Consider the following 12676-nt stretch of genomic DNA (forward strand, 5'->3'; position numbering starts at 1 on the left):
AACATTTTCTGTGTTTAAATTGGTGCTGATTACTTCTTACTGGATTCTGTTGTTGTTGTTGTCTATTGCTCCTCATCTCTTTTTCTTCTTTGCAAATTTCAGGTATTATTCAGCCCTATGGACATCAGTTGATATATAATTTGAAGTATGGATTTGAAAAAATGAAGTTTGATGCCATGTTATCTAAATCGTCTGTTTTTCTTTTAAATTCATGATTCACATGTAATACGTGTTTTGAGAGATTCTGATGGGTGTATTCATTGAGGAATGGGTTGTAATTGAGTGTTTAAATCCTGTTAGTTAGCAAATGTGGCCCTCTTATGGTTTTGACATCATATTCTGCTAAGTGGTATTAGATCTAGGCCTGGGTGCTTGTCCTTGTTTTGCCCTTGAGTTTGGTTCTGTACTAGTGGAGTAAAGCAATAGTTTAGCTTCTTTTTTTGGTTTGTATGAGTTAGTCTTTGGCTCAGCAAGAGTGTGTCATTCTGAATTGTCAATTTGTTAGTTGGACTTTTGGATAGATTCTGAACAGATCATGTTAGCACATGAATATTTTTTCGAGATTGAGTTGTATTAGAAGTCAAGATGTTATGAATGTTTTGTTATGAAATTCAATGTTGATTTGAATGTCGATTAGGACAGAGATTTAAACAGGAAACTGGGATAGGGAGGAACATGTATTAAGTCATGTATGTTAAATGTGGGGATTGTGCTAATGCTTAGTTTATTGGTTAATATGCATGTATGTTGAATTTGAGGGAATCATCTTGCTATGTGAGTGAAATAATTATGCAGCAATTTCTGAAAATGCTCAATCAAATGGTTGCTTCAATTTATATGTTGAGAATTTCCAGTAGCTTGTGGCTCACTGTTTCACCGCATGACCAAGTGAATTGCTTAAGGATTGTACTATCATCCATAGCTAAGGGCCCTTGACGTCTAAGACGGATTTAGGTGTTACCCAGACTCGATCTTGAGTCCCGTTTTGCTCAAATTTCGGACTGGCCCCAGGCCCAATTCAATGGACAATCACAAAAGGGGGCCTTCGTTAATTGGGCTCAACATTTCTTTAGAATAATTAGCATCCTCCTTAGCTTTCAACAAGTCATTTAAGCAATATTTGAGTAATTAGAAATTCTGCAAATTTTTTTAACTAATTGGGATTTCACATAGTAGAAGTGTTCCATATTGGACAACATCAATAGTTCATGGCCCTCTTAAACCCAGTTTGAACTATCCTTTTAAAATAAATTGAGGTGCGCCGTGCCAAATAAAAATGACAATTGCATGGCCCTCTTTTAATTAATATTCTTTAAAATCCTTAGAAATCGAGGTATGCCGTTTAGCCAATTTCCATGGCCCTCGCGAAGTTGCAAACACATAGCTGCTTTAGGCGCGTCATTTTAATAATTTACTTTCCTAAACTCAGGGGTGCATTTCATGTGACCCAAATCCAAATCTCAACAACGTTAAATAAAATGTGTCGTGGACCGCTGGTGTATTTCATGTGACGTGGTTCAAGGCGTATTTTAAATAATGTTGAATTTTCCTTATAATTAATTAAAGCAGTTATAAAGTTAAAATTGAACCATAGGTTAAAACATGTATTAAAATCAGATAATAGGCCAATTATAATAGTTGAGCGACCGTGCTAGAACCACGGAACTCGGGAATGCCTAACACCTTCTCCCGGGTTAACAGAATTCCTTACCCGGATTTCTGTGTTCACGGACTGTAATACAGAGTCAATCTTTTCCTCGATTCGGAACTTAAAACCGGTGACTTGGGACACCATAAATTATCCCAAGTGGCGACTCTGAATTTTAATAAAATAATCTCGTTTCGATTGTCACTTTAAGTTGAAAAAAACTCCCTTATATACACCCTCCCGGGGTATAGGAAAAAGGGAGGTGTGACAAGTAATATGCGTGAAATTTTTTAAAAAAGCCTTTTGGAGTTTTTCAAAATTTCGAAAATTTCCAAAATGCATATTCAAGTGAAAATTGAAATTTTAAGAACAAATATGTATTTCGAAAAAAATGATTTTTTTGAAGAAAAAAAAGGAGAAAAATTTCTTATGTCCAAATGGGCTCTAATTAATTGTTAGTCAATTATTCAGTTATTAGTAATTTGAGTATCAGATTCAGTTTCCTTTTTCAAATTAATCAGTCACTAATAAACTCACCATAATATCTTTCCATATACTTATTACGTAATCCAAATGTACTTTTGAGGTGTGATAAGCCAGTGATTCTTGGTTTGACTGTATTTAAGGCCTTGTTGGATGATGAGTTGGATAGATAGGAATAGGTTGAAAGCGTTTTGGTTGAATTTTGGAGTTGATTTAGAACATCTTAAAGTAAGAAAATGGGTTAAAATAAATTTACTATTTTTATGTTGAACATGGATATGTATGTGAAAAATATCTAAAATTTCTTTAAATACTATATCATGTAGTCATAATTTAAACAGCCCATAAGTTTAATGTTAAGAACTTTAAAAGTCGAATCTATCAAATTTAAATTTTTAATCCTCCTCGAATTACAATGAACTGTCCGTCCACCAAGGTCATAAGTTGAAAGATCCAACAATGTTTGTCCTACAACATTTCAAGTAATGCTGGAGAACTAGGAGTCGAATATTGTAAGAACGAAATCATAAAGAAAGTATAGAATAGAAAGTAGAGGAAAGAATTCGCTAAAAAAAATTAAAATGGAGTTCCAATGCACAAATGCAAAATACTAAAATAGTCAAAATAAATAAACACGTTCAATCCAATACGCTACTTCATTGGAGAACAAAATCTGAGGCGAATCCAAAATTTGTGGGACAAACTACATATACTAAATTCTCTACCAGTTCAGAGACGGATTCAAAATTTAAAGTTTATGGATTCTTATAATGATCTCAAGTTAATAATTGGATTTACAATCTAATATATATATATATATATATGGTCAGGCCAAAAGTTAATGAATTCGCAAAAACTCACTAATTAACCTCTAAATTCGCCATGCCACAATGTACTTGTGGTTGCATATGTCGAGTAGGAAAGAATTGCGAGCAATTCCAAGAAAGCAAGCAAATGTGAGAATTTCTTATGGTAAGATGAAGGATTCACACACATGGATAATTGACTTGAGAGTGCAGCCGATCATATTATTTGTACCAAAGAATGGTTAAAGAATAAAATTACTGACCTCATATTTGCCTCCAATTCGAATCCCAAAATAAGAAGACAGTTCGAGCAGAGGCAATTAAGCTCCATTCACCCAGGCTTTCAACTCTCTGAAGTTGTATTCGCGTTCACGGTTGAAATTTTGCGGTCCGCGTTACTCTTTCGTGGCCGCGCTTGTTTTTTCGCTCTCAGCGGTTTAGTCTTTGCAACAGCTCTTCATCAGGTATAAAATGCGGTCCAGGGTAGGATTTTACGGTCGCGTTCAGGTAAGTGAGTGGGGTCTTCATCAGGTATATGTCGCAGTGCCAACCTATGACCCCACAGATTTCCAGGGGAAATACCAATTGAGAGATGAAACTACATCTCCTTCAATCTCAATTATTCAAGAGTTAGTCTTCTTCTACACATCTCACAACTGGTATGCTCAAATACTTGTATTAATTTTATTCCTTTCTTTTCTTTCATTTTTCTTACTATTTTTTTGTAATTAGGGTTAACTAGCTGCAATTTTCTTTTGAGTTGATGCTAAAATTTCATGAGGATAGTTGTGATGCATGCCTAATGGGGGATAGGATTGTTCATTATACCTGTCAATTGCAAAAAAAAAAGTGAAACCCTAGGTCTACGAGAAGTCAAAAATGCCCGTCTGGTTTTAAATTTCGCGGACAGTGGTCCAAATTACGCTGTCCGCGTTCATGCTTTGTGAGAACTAAGTTACTTGTAAGTTCGCGGACGCTGTACGTTTTCCATGGTCTGTGGTTGCCTTTACGCGATCGCATCCATAATTTTGCGGTCAGCATTAATGAGTTTCAGAGAGTTGGCAAATTGGTTCCGCAGCAACCTTCACTTTTACACTGTCCGCGTTGCATGTTTCGCGGCCGCGCCCCCTTTTTTTTGCTGTCAGCGGTACCTTAACTTTAGATAATGGGTAGTCTGATCTCTAGTCTTTCGCAGTCGCGTTCCTTTTTACGAGGATCGCGGTGCCCTTTTCGCGGCCGCGCCTATTTTTTCGCGGTCCGCGGTGCCTGATTTTGAGAGGCAGTATATGCAAGTCATCTGCAATGTTTTATTCCCATCTTTAATGTTTTAGTTTCATCTACAATGCTTAGCCATATGATTTTTACCTTGTTTTTGACTTTGTTTCATGGCTTGTTCTCTGCAGATAATGGTCTGATCTAGAGGCGGAAGTGATAAACCAAAAGAGAGAGCAAAGTCCTCCCAAGGTCAGGGTAAAGGGAAGGTTAAATTACCCCTCGTCGTGCAAAAATCAATTGGTAAAATGAGAGCTACAAGAAAAGCTGCGGACAAAGCCGCATCCCATTCTGACGATTGTGAATATGTCCTTTCCCGGGAAGTTTCGAAAGAAGACTCGGTGCCAACCCATGTTCCTGCAGACTTTCAAGGGAAATTATAGTTGCGAGACGAGCCTGCACCCTCTTCTACTTTTGAGTCGTCTGATGGCTTAGAGGAAAGTAGTGAGGCTTCGACATCAGCTTCCCCACCTGCTATAACTTTGGCCTCACCAGCGGCCCCTATTGATGTTGATACTGAGATACTAGATGATGGGAGAGGGGGTGACACCAATGTCTGGGGGTTTGCATGATCTAGAAAAGCTGTAGTTTGGGAGGATAGATTTGTTAGTGAAAAAGCCTATCACAAATTCCGGAAATGGTGGCCGCAGAGGTCACTCACCCTCGAGAGGCAATTCATAGAAAGTGATCTTCTACCCCACGATCCCAATATGAAGAGGCAATTTGATGAAAGAGTGGGGTGGAAATTCTTCATGAGCAAGCTACCGGAGGCCAATGAATATTTAATAAAATAATTCTACGCCAACGTGGCCTACATCAAAAAGGGCACCTATGTGACCAAGGTGTGGAACAGGAAGATCAGATTTGATGTCAAGACGCTGAATGCATATGTCGGGTTCGATGATGTGGATGAATCCTTGTACTTGGAGAAGGTGGCATTAGATGAGGCAGCTCGTCCATGGCTTGCAGAGGTAATAGGCATTCCCGGGACAACACCGGCTTGGCTTAACATCTGGGGTCCAAATAGCTAGAAACACTCTAAGCTTTAAAGCGAAAGGGTGGTGTACATTTGTCTGTAGCCGGCTAGACCCATCCCAGCATGACAGTGATATCCCAGTCTCCCGGGCAATTGTTGTGGCTTCTATTATGGCGGGGTACCCGATAAATGTGGGAAATCTCATGTCAAGAATCATCACCAAGGCTATCGGGAAGGATGAAAGATCATACCCCTATCCCAACATCCTCACCATGTATTTGGAGGATCAAGAGGTAGAAGGGAGGAGTTTCGACACAAAGATGAAGCCAAAAAGGCCCTTCTCTTGGTATAGCCTTCAGGGAGTAGGCAACCCCAAGTCCAAAGGCAAAACCACTACCTCTACTGGCCAGTCTGAAGAGCCAAGGGTAGTGTCCACTGGTTCTGAGCCTTCCACAGCGGAAGGTTCTTCTGCTGCTATGCCACCTCCATCATCTGACCCTTCTGTCACAGCCCCATTGTCTGTTCCCTCCACCTCAACTTACCCTCTGACGACACTACGGGTTAATCAAACTTTATCCAGCATCAACAACTGGATGTAGGTAGCTACATCAAAGCTATCTGCCTTATCTAATGTAGTCACATCTCAGGCAGCTCCAGCACAACTTCAGGTACCTTTATCACTGGAGGATTCATCGAAGGAGCTTCTGGACAACCAGAAAAAGCTCCTGGGCAACTAGGAGATGATCCTGAAGGCTTTAAATGCACAGGGAAAAGCAATCAAGGACCTGAGCAAACAAATGAAGAAGATGAAGAAGACTCGGGCCTCAAAGGAGTCAGTAAAGCTGCTGAGGAAGGAGGTAGAGAGGATTACATCAGCTGGAGACATCCCACTGGACTTACTCTTGGAGGAGCATGTTCCAGCAGCTCAGGCAGCACAGGCACCAGAGCAGGAGGCTGACAGAGAGCCTATGAGAGGATTTGTGGTACCCCAATCCGAGGACTTAGAGATACAGTTAGAGGATCCGGAGGGAGTTGACCCCAGTGATGTGCAGGACCCGATGCAGACCACATAGGGAGTTTTCTCTACTCTCTATCCCTTCTTGATCTTATTTTTGCTATTAGCATTGAGGACAATGCTAATTTTTGTTTGGCGGGGTGGTCCTATTTTGATTGATACTGGATTGTAATTATGATATTGATTTTTTTTATTATTATTTTTTACTTTTGGTATGTATATAACTTTACCATTTATTTTTCACTTTCATTATTTTTCACGTTCGATATGTATATAAATTTACTATTCCATGTATATATTCATTCCCATTTTGTATATATTTGTTTCTTTCCGCTATTGTACATATTTATTTTACTTTTCGTAGCTTATTTTATAACTTTTTGTGTTCTTTTTCCTTAATAGCTTAGCTTTTTTTACTTCCGTTAGTAGTTTCTTTTTGAGTACTTAGCTTCATGATTAATAAGCCTTTGGTTTTCTTAATGTCACGGTTCTTTCCAAAGGTAGAGGTTGTGTGAACCGGGTGGCTCTTCCCGATGATGGATGGCGTGACAACCTTCTTAAGGTTTGAGTCCAATTTCTTTATGTTTTTGTATAGATAGTAGTAATGAATAAAAGTGTCTCAGGCAAGCTTCACTTAGGCCTAGAACATTTACCTTTGACGTTATGGTTAGAAACAAGTTGATTTGAAAAGAATGGTGCTAATTGTGACCTTTAGACTCTTGTGTTGACTAAACAATCATTGAGTGGCTTCTCGGAGCCATTTGTGTTGCTCAATCTTAGCTAGAGTTGTTGTGCGCCCTCGACTCTGTTCTCTTTAGCAATCCAATAGCTTGTGAGGTGAGGTATTGATTTGCAAGTCCAAGTCTCTTGCCAAGAAGTTTAGTACTTGCCCTGAATATTTGTCTAGGCGAAATTCTAAGTGTAGCTCGACTTGAGAAATAATTATAGGCTCTCCTTGATCCAATTTGAAACTTGAAATCATCCATAGCCCACCAAATATGATATCCCTAGTCAACTTCGTTGAGCCGAAGCCCTTGTTCTTTTAATAACCATGATGCAAGCCTTTATCCATTCTAAAATGACCCTCTCTTGGCACCTGATCTTTCTTTAGCACAATTGGAAAAACCATAAGTTTGGGGGGAAAGACGAGGAATGTGAAAGTGATAAAAGGTACAAAATTAAAAAATGGGGGGAAGGCAAAAGAAAAGAAAGAAAATCCAAAAAGTCAAAAAGAAAGTGAATAATATAGAAAAATGAAGGGATTCAATGAAAGCAATGATGAAAGGCTTGGAATGATTAGAAAGAAGAAAAATGATTGTCAAGAACAAAAACGAGTGACAGTGTATCTCTTTAGTCCCCTAAGGAAGAAAAAATGACTCAAAGAGTCAAGAAAGTATGAGCCGAAATGAGAAAATGAAGTGCTTAAGGAAAGATGAAACCTTCATAGACCGATATATACTACCTTGATCCAAAAGCCTTCATTACATTCTCGCAAAAGCCCTATATGATTTCGAGTTGAGTGAGCTTACAGTAGTGGTGATTTACATAAGGTGCAAGCTTATGGTACTTAAAATCAGACTTGAGACATTCCCTTGAGAGAGATGAGTTACTTTTCTGCAATCCTTGTGTTTGAGTGCTACAATCTAAAGTGAGATTTGCTTATGGAGAGTAGAGGAGAAAGAGTTTGGGTTCCACAATGACCTACGTAGTAGAGCGAGCTTCCTTGGTGAGTTATGTCAACTCTTGATGCTTTTGTGCCGCACTAGAGTTATGGTACTAAAAAGATTGTGTGTTATTGATAATGCATTTGTGTTGAGGGTAATTGTTAGTCCCAATTGATGCTTGATGAAGTCACCTTAGGACAGCTGAAATTTTCCTTTTTCTTTCTTGTGGAGGTGGGAGGTACGTTGTTTGCTTGAGGACAAGCAAAAGCTTAAGTTTGGGGGAGTTGATAACTATGGATTTTAACCTATCTTATGCTCTCTTTTGCTTAGGTTTTGGATAAAGAATGTGTAAAAGTATTCTCGATAACTAACTTACTGTGCTTACTTGCAGGGTTTGGTCAAAATAAGGCATAGAAGCCAAAATAAACTCATGAACGAGTAAACTTGCACAGGTTAAAGACAGGGAACTGGAGTGGAGAGAGCGGACAAAATACGTGACCGTGTGAGGACCACCGCTGAGGCGTCCACAAATACACGGCCCGCAAAATTCAGAGAGGCAAATTTAAGAAAAAGGTCTACCACCGACCGCGGTGGAAAAATGTGGCCACGGAATATCTGACGCGTCCGCGGTGGTATTTTTGCTGAGAGCTATGATTGAAGTTCGGAGACTCTACAAGTTGAGCTTGACTAAGGAACGTGGTCTACGTCCAAATTACGCGGTCATGGTTGAAGCTAACTCGGAGGTGGTGGCTTTTACGCTGTCCGCAAAACCAAGCTCAAACTAAGCCCAGAATTTAAGAAACGCAGACTGTGCTCATTATTACGCGACCGCGATAGCTCAAGTGCGGACGTGGTCAAAATTATGCCTCCGCGTAACTTTCGCAGGGGCATTTTTGTCCTGGAATTTCAGCCTAGTATAAATAGATCTTTTTCAGATTTTTAGATTAAGTTTTGTTTAGAAGAACACGTGAACGACTGGTTTTTACCTCTTTGAGTAATTTTAGAGTAGATCCATCTTCAATCTTTAGATTTTCATCTTGTATTTGAATATTATAGCTTATATTTCATCTTCAGCTTTGATTTCTGCTAGTTTCATGAGTAGCTAAATCCATAGCTAGGATTGTGACCTAACCCTAGTATGGATATTTAATGGGTCTTGAATTTTAGGGCTTAATTATTTATGGGTTAGTGATGTTTAGCTTGATTCATGCTTTAACTATAGAATTGGTGGTTGCAAACCTTGATTCATGCCTTTATGACTTAGACTCTTCTTAAGAAAGAGGGACTAAGTTAGGAAAATTAGGCTTATAAGGAATTGTGGTGCATTCAAGAGATCGATAGACCCCAATTAAAGGGTTAAACCTAGAGATAGTAATACCCGACTTGAGCCAATATCATTTGTTATGCATGAACACCCATTTGGACTTGAGAAAGCCAAATTGGGCAAAGTCACTCAAACTACCGAGAGGTATAGAGTGAGAACTTATGTGTGATGGATATATCACGACCCCAATCATAACAAGCTTGCCCTGAATTCTCGATACCCGTTAGATATCCACCTAGGTGGAAGTCACTACCCTAGTCCCTTTTAATCCTTGAAAACAACCAACAAAAATATTATACTTAGCTTTAATTATTGCATGTTATAGAAGTAGAAGTAGATAACAAAATCAACCATTTCTGGAAGTACAATTAAGAGCAAAACTCGCATCTCTACTTGGATATAAACCTAACTCCAAAATCATTAACTCCCCATGGATTTGATCCCGTCCTTTGTTGGGTAAAACTGCATCGACCATCCTTGCTACTCTATAGTATTGCAGGTTTGGAACCGATCAAGGATAAGACGGATGATTCAAGTTCACTGTACCACGAGGGTAAGGTGTCGGGTGTGAGTCCTAATGCACCGTGCTTATAAGAGTTGGGTGTCACGACCCAAACTGGATGGCCATGACTAGCACCCGACCACACTTGCCGAGCACCAATGTACATTTCATCTAACCTTCATTATAATCTTTTAGGGCTGACGAGATCAATTTAAATGGTAGACCTGGATCATGGACAACCAGCAATAAAATATGACGGCATGAACATACATAGCAGGGGATGACCAGACAATCAAGAAACTACATATAAGGTATGAGCTACCACGCTACTATGAAAGACTATACAAAAAAACTAGCCGACAAGGCATACCAAACTATACATGAGTCGACACCTGTCTATGAGCCTCTAAAGGAACATAAGTGCTGCAACATAGTCGGAACAGGGCCCCGCCATACCCATAATGTCTATAACAAAAATGCATACCAAGACCAAGGCAAGTCCGGAGAAGGGATCTCGCCAATCACCGCTGAACTGGATAGCCTACTGTGGTGGGGGAGCTGCACCTGCATGTCTATCAGGACCTGCAGCACGACATGCAGCGTCCACAAATAAAATGACGTCAGTACGAATAAAGTACTGAGTATGTAAGGCAAGGAACCATAAATACGATCAGTAATGTAAGCAAGGATAGAGAATATACAACCTGTAACATCTTAGTACCTCTGAGGGATACTTACATGAAATGCATGATACATATGTATAAATACATAAACCTTTAAAGCATTCGCCTCTGTGGGCATCATCATCATCATATCGTACCCGGCCATAATAGGCTCGGTAGAATCGTACCCGGCCACGTGGAGCTCGGTAAAACCCAACTGATCAGTGGTTGCACAATAGAAACCCAACTGATCAGTGGTTGCACAATAGGTGCCGTACCCGGCCAACTATAGCGTGGCTCGGTAGAGTAAAATAGATACATATATATAATGCATGCTCGACTCATGGAATCACATTCTAAACCTTTCGGAGTGACGTAAGGTCGGTATCCTCTGTACACGTTATTAGGACTAACTCTTCACTATGAACCTTATAAGAATCAGGAAGTACCAACAACATTGATAACATAAGAATAAGAGAAGCAACATTAACATCAATCGTTCCATAAGAGGGAAAACAATGTAAGTACTGCTAGCTTCTAAGAGTAGAGTATCTTGGAAGCTCGTTCATTACATTATGTACAATCGGAGTCGTGTAAAAGAAGGAAAGGGATAGCCTCACATACCTTGTATATACTGCCCCAATCTCAAGCTATGCAATTGTCAAAACTCCTTAGTCTACAATAAGAGAAACGATACTATCGTTATCATTTAAGCGTCATAACTATTATGTATCGACCACAACCTATTTTACGATGAAACGGAAAACACCTCCCCTATATATATGACCTCACACCATTCAAAACATTCACCAAACAGCCCAAACAACATCAATAATAAACATATTGAGCCTCCCAAAATAGTCCACACACAATCTAATCACTCCATACCTACGACGACCATCGTAGTCGTGTCAAACAACCTGGAAATGTTACGAATAACGATAAGCCCATAACCCTACATATATATGGTGTTTCTTCACACCCTTCCTCCTCCAAAACTCCACAAAACAGTAGTAAAATACGCAGCCCAACAGCAACGCAAAACAGTCCACAAAACAATAACATTACTACCAAGCCTTTCGATATATATTTCACAAGTTCTAGCTTCAATGGCTTAGCCACAACTTGGATAATCCTAAATACATATAGAGTAAGAGGTTCCTTAACTTTATACAGAAATAAAAACTCCAATTTGACCTTAAATTTCCATGAAATATCCCTCCAATGCTGCCACAACAACAAAAAAGCGAAACTAGCGATCAATTAGTGTTTTTCGGCACTAGAATCACTTTAGAAGGCTTGAAATCACCTAGGATTGATATTAATAACATGAGGGAGTATTTACAGAACATAAACCCTTTAAAAAAACCTCCCACATGAGCTGGAACGACACAAAAATGAGCAACAACAAGAAGAACAAGAGACTTACTAGTGCCACGGAATTCCCGACACTTGATTTGTGTTGTTTGCCCCTTTTTTGGGTCTTGAATCTTGAGAGAACCTTGAGAGGATGTTCCTAGGGTTCTAAGGTCTGAAAATAGTGAGAATAAATGACTTAAAATGGGTTGGAGGCATCCTATATAGGTCCAAATATCTTAAACCGCCTTAGTGGGCCCCATAGAGAGGTGCTTGGCGCAGTCTTGCGAAAATGCGAATATCTCTCTACTCCGAGATCGTATCGATGAACGGTTTAATGCGTTGGAAGCTAGACTCATAGATATATAATTTGGTTGGTAGATCACCCCGTAATTCCTTGTAAATTAGAAGAAAAGATTAGAAACATTTGACCTAATATTTAAGTAAAATTATGAACCTAAGTTGCGACAACTTTTGTCGACTTTTGTTTCATAACTCGTTTGACTTTAAGACTTATGATACGGATATTATATGATTAAAATACCTTAATAAATGAACTCTTGAGTGTATTAAGCACCGCTAGATTACTTGAAAATACGAGTTACGACATCCTTGATTCATTTAACTTCTAATACTTGTTAATCACCCTTATACACTCTTGTATCACTTAAGACCAATAGGATTGGCTTCTTATCATCTCAAAGATAATTCTTTCTTGGATTTATGTTAACTAATATATGGCATGAACTAACACATGTGGATATGGGTTGTAACATTGGGTTTGAGTCCCAACTCATTATAACCTAGCATGCCTTTATATGGGTAAGGCATTGTGTTTGAGTTCCAATGCACCATATTGATGATAGAATAATGGCTAAAGAAAAATAATATATTTTTCATGAAAAAGCATGCATCTTGTCCCACTTGATTTGCTCCATTCTTGAAGTGAATTTGGTAGCGGTGTATAA

This window comes from Nicotiana tabacum, chromosome 16 (assembly GCF_000715075.1).
Source record: "Nicotiana tabacum cultivar K326 chromosome 16, ASM71507v2, whole genome shotgun sequence".
Classification (NCBI taxonomy): domain Eukaryota; kingdom Viridiplantae; phylum Streptophyta; class Magnoliopsida; order Solanales; family Solanaceae; genus Nicotiana; species Nicotiana tabacum.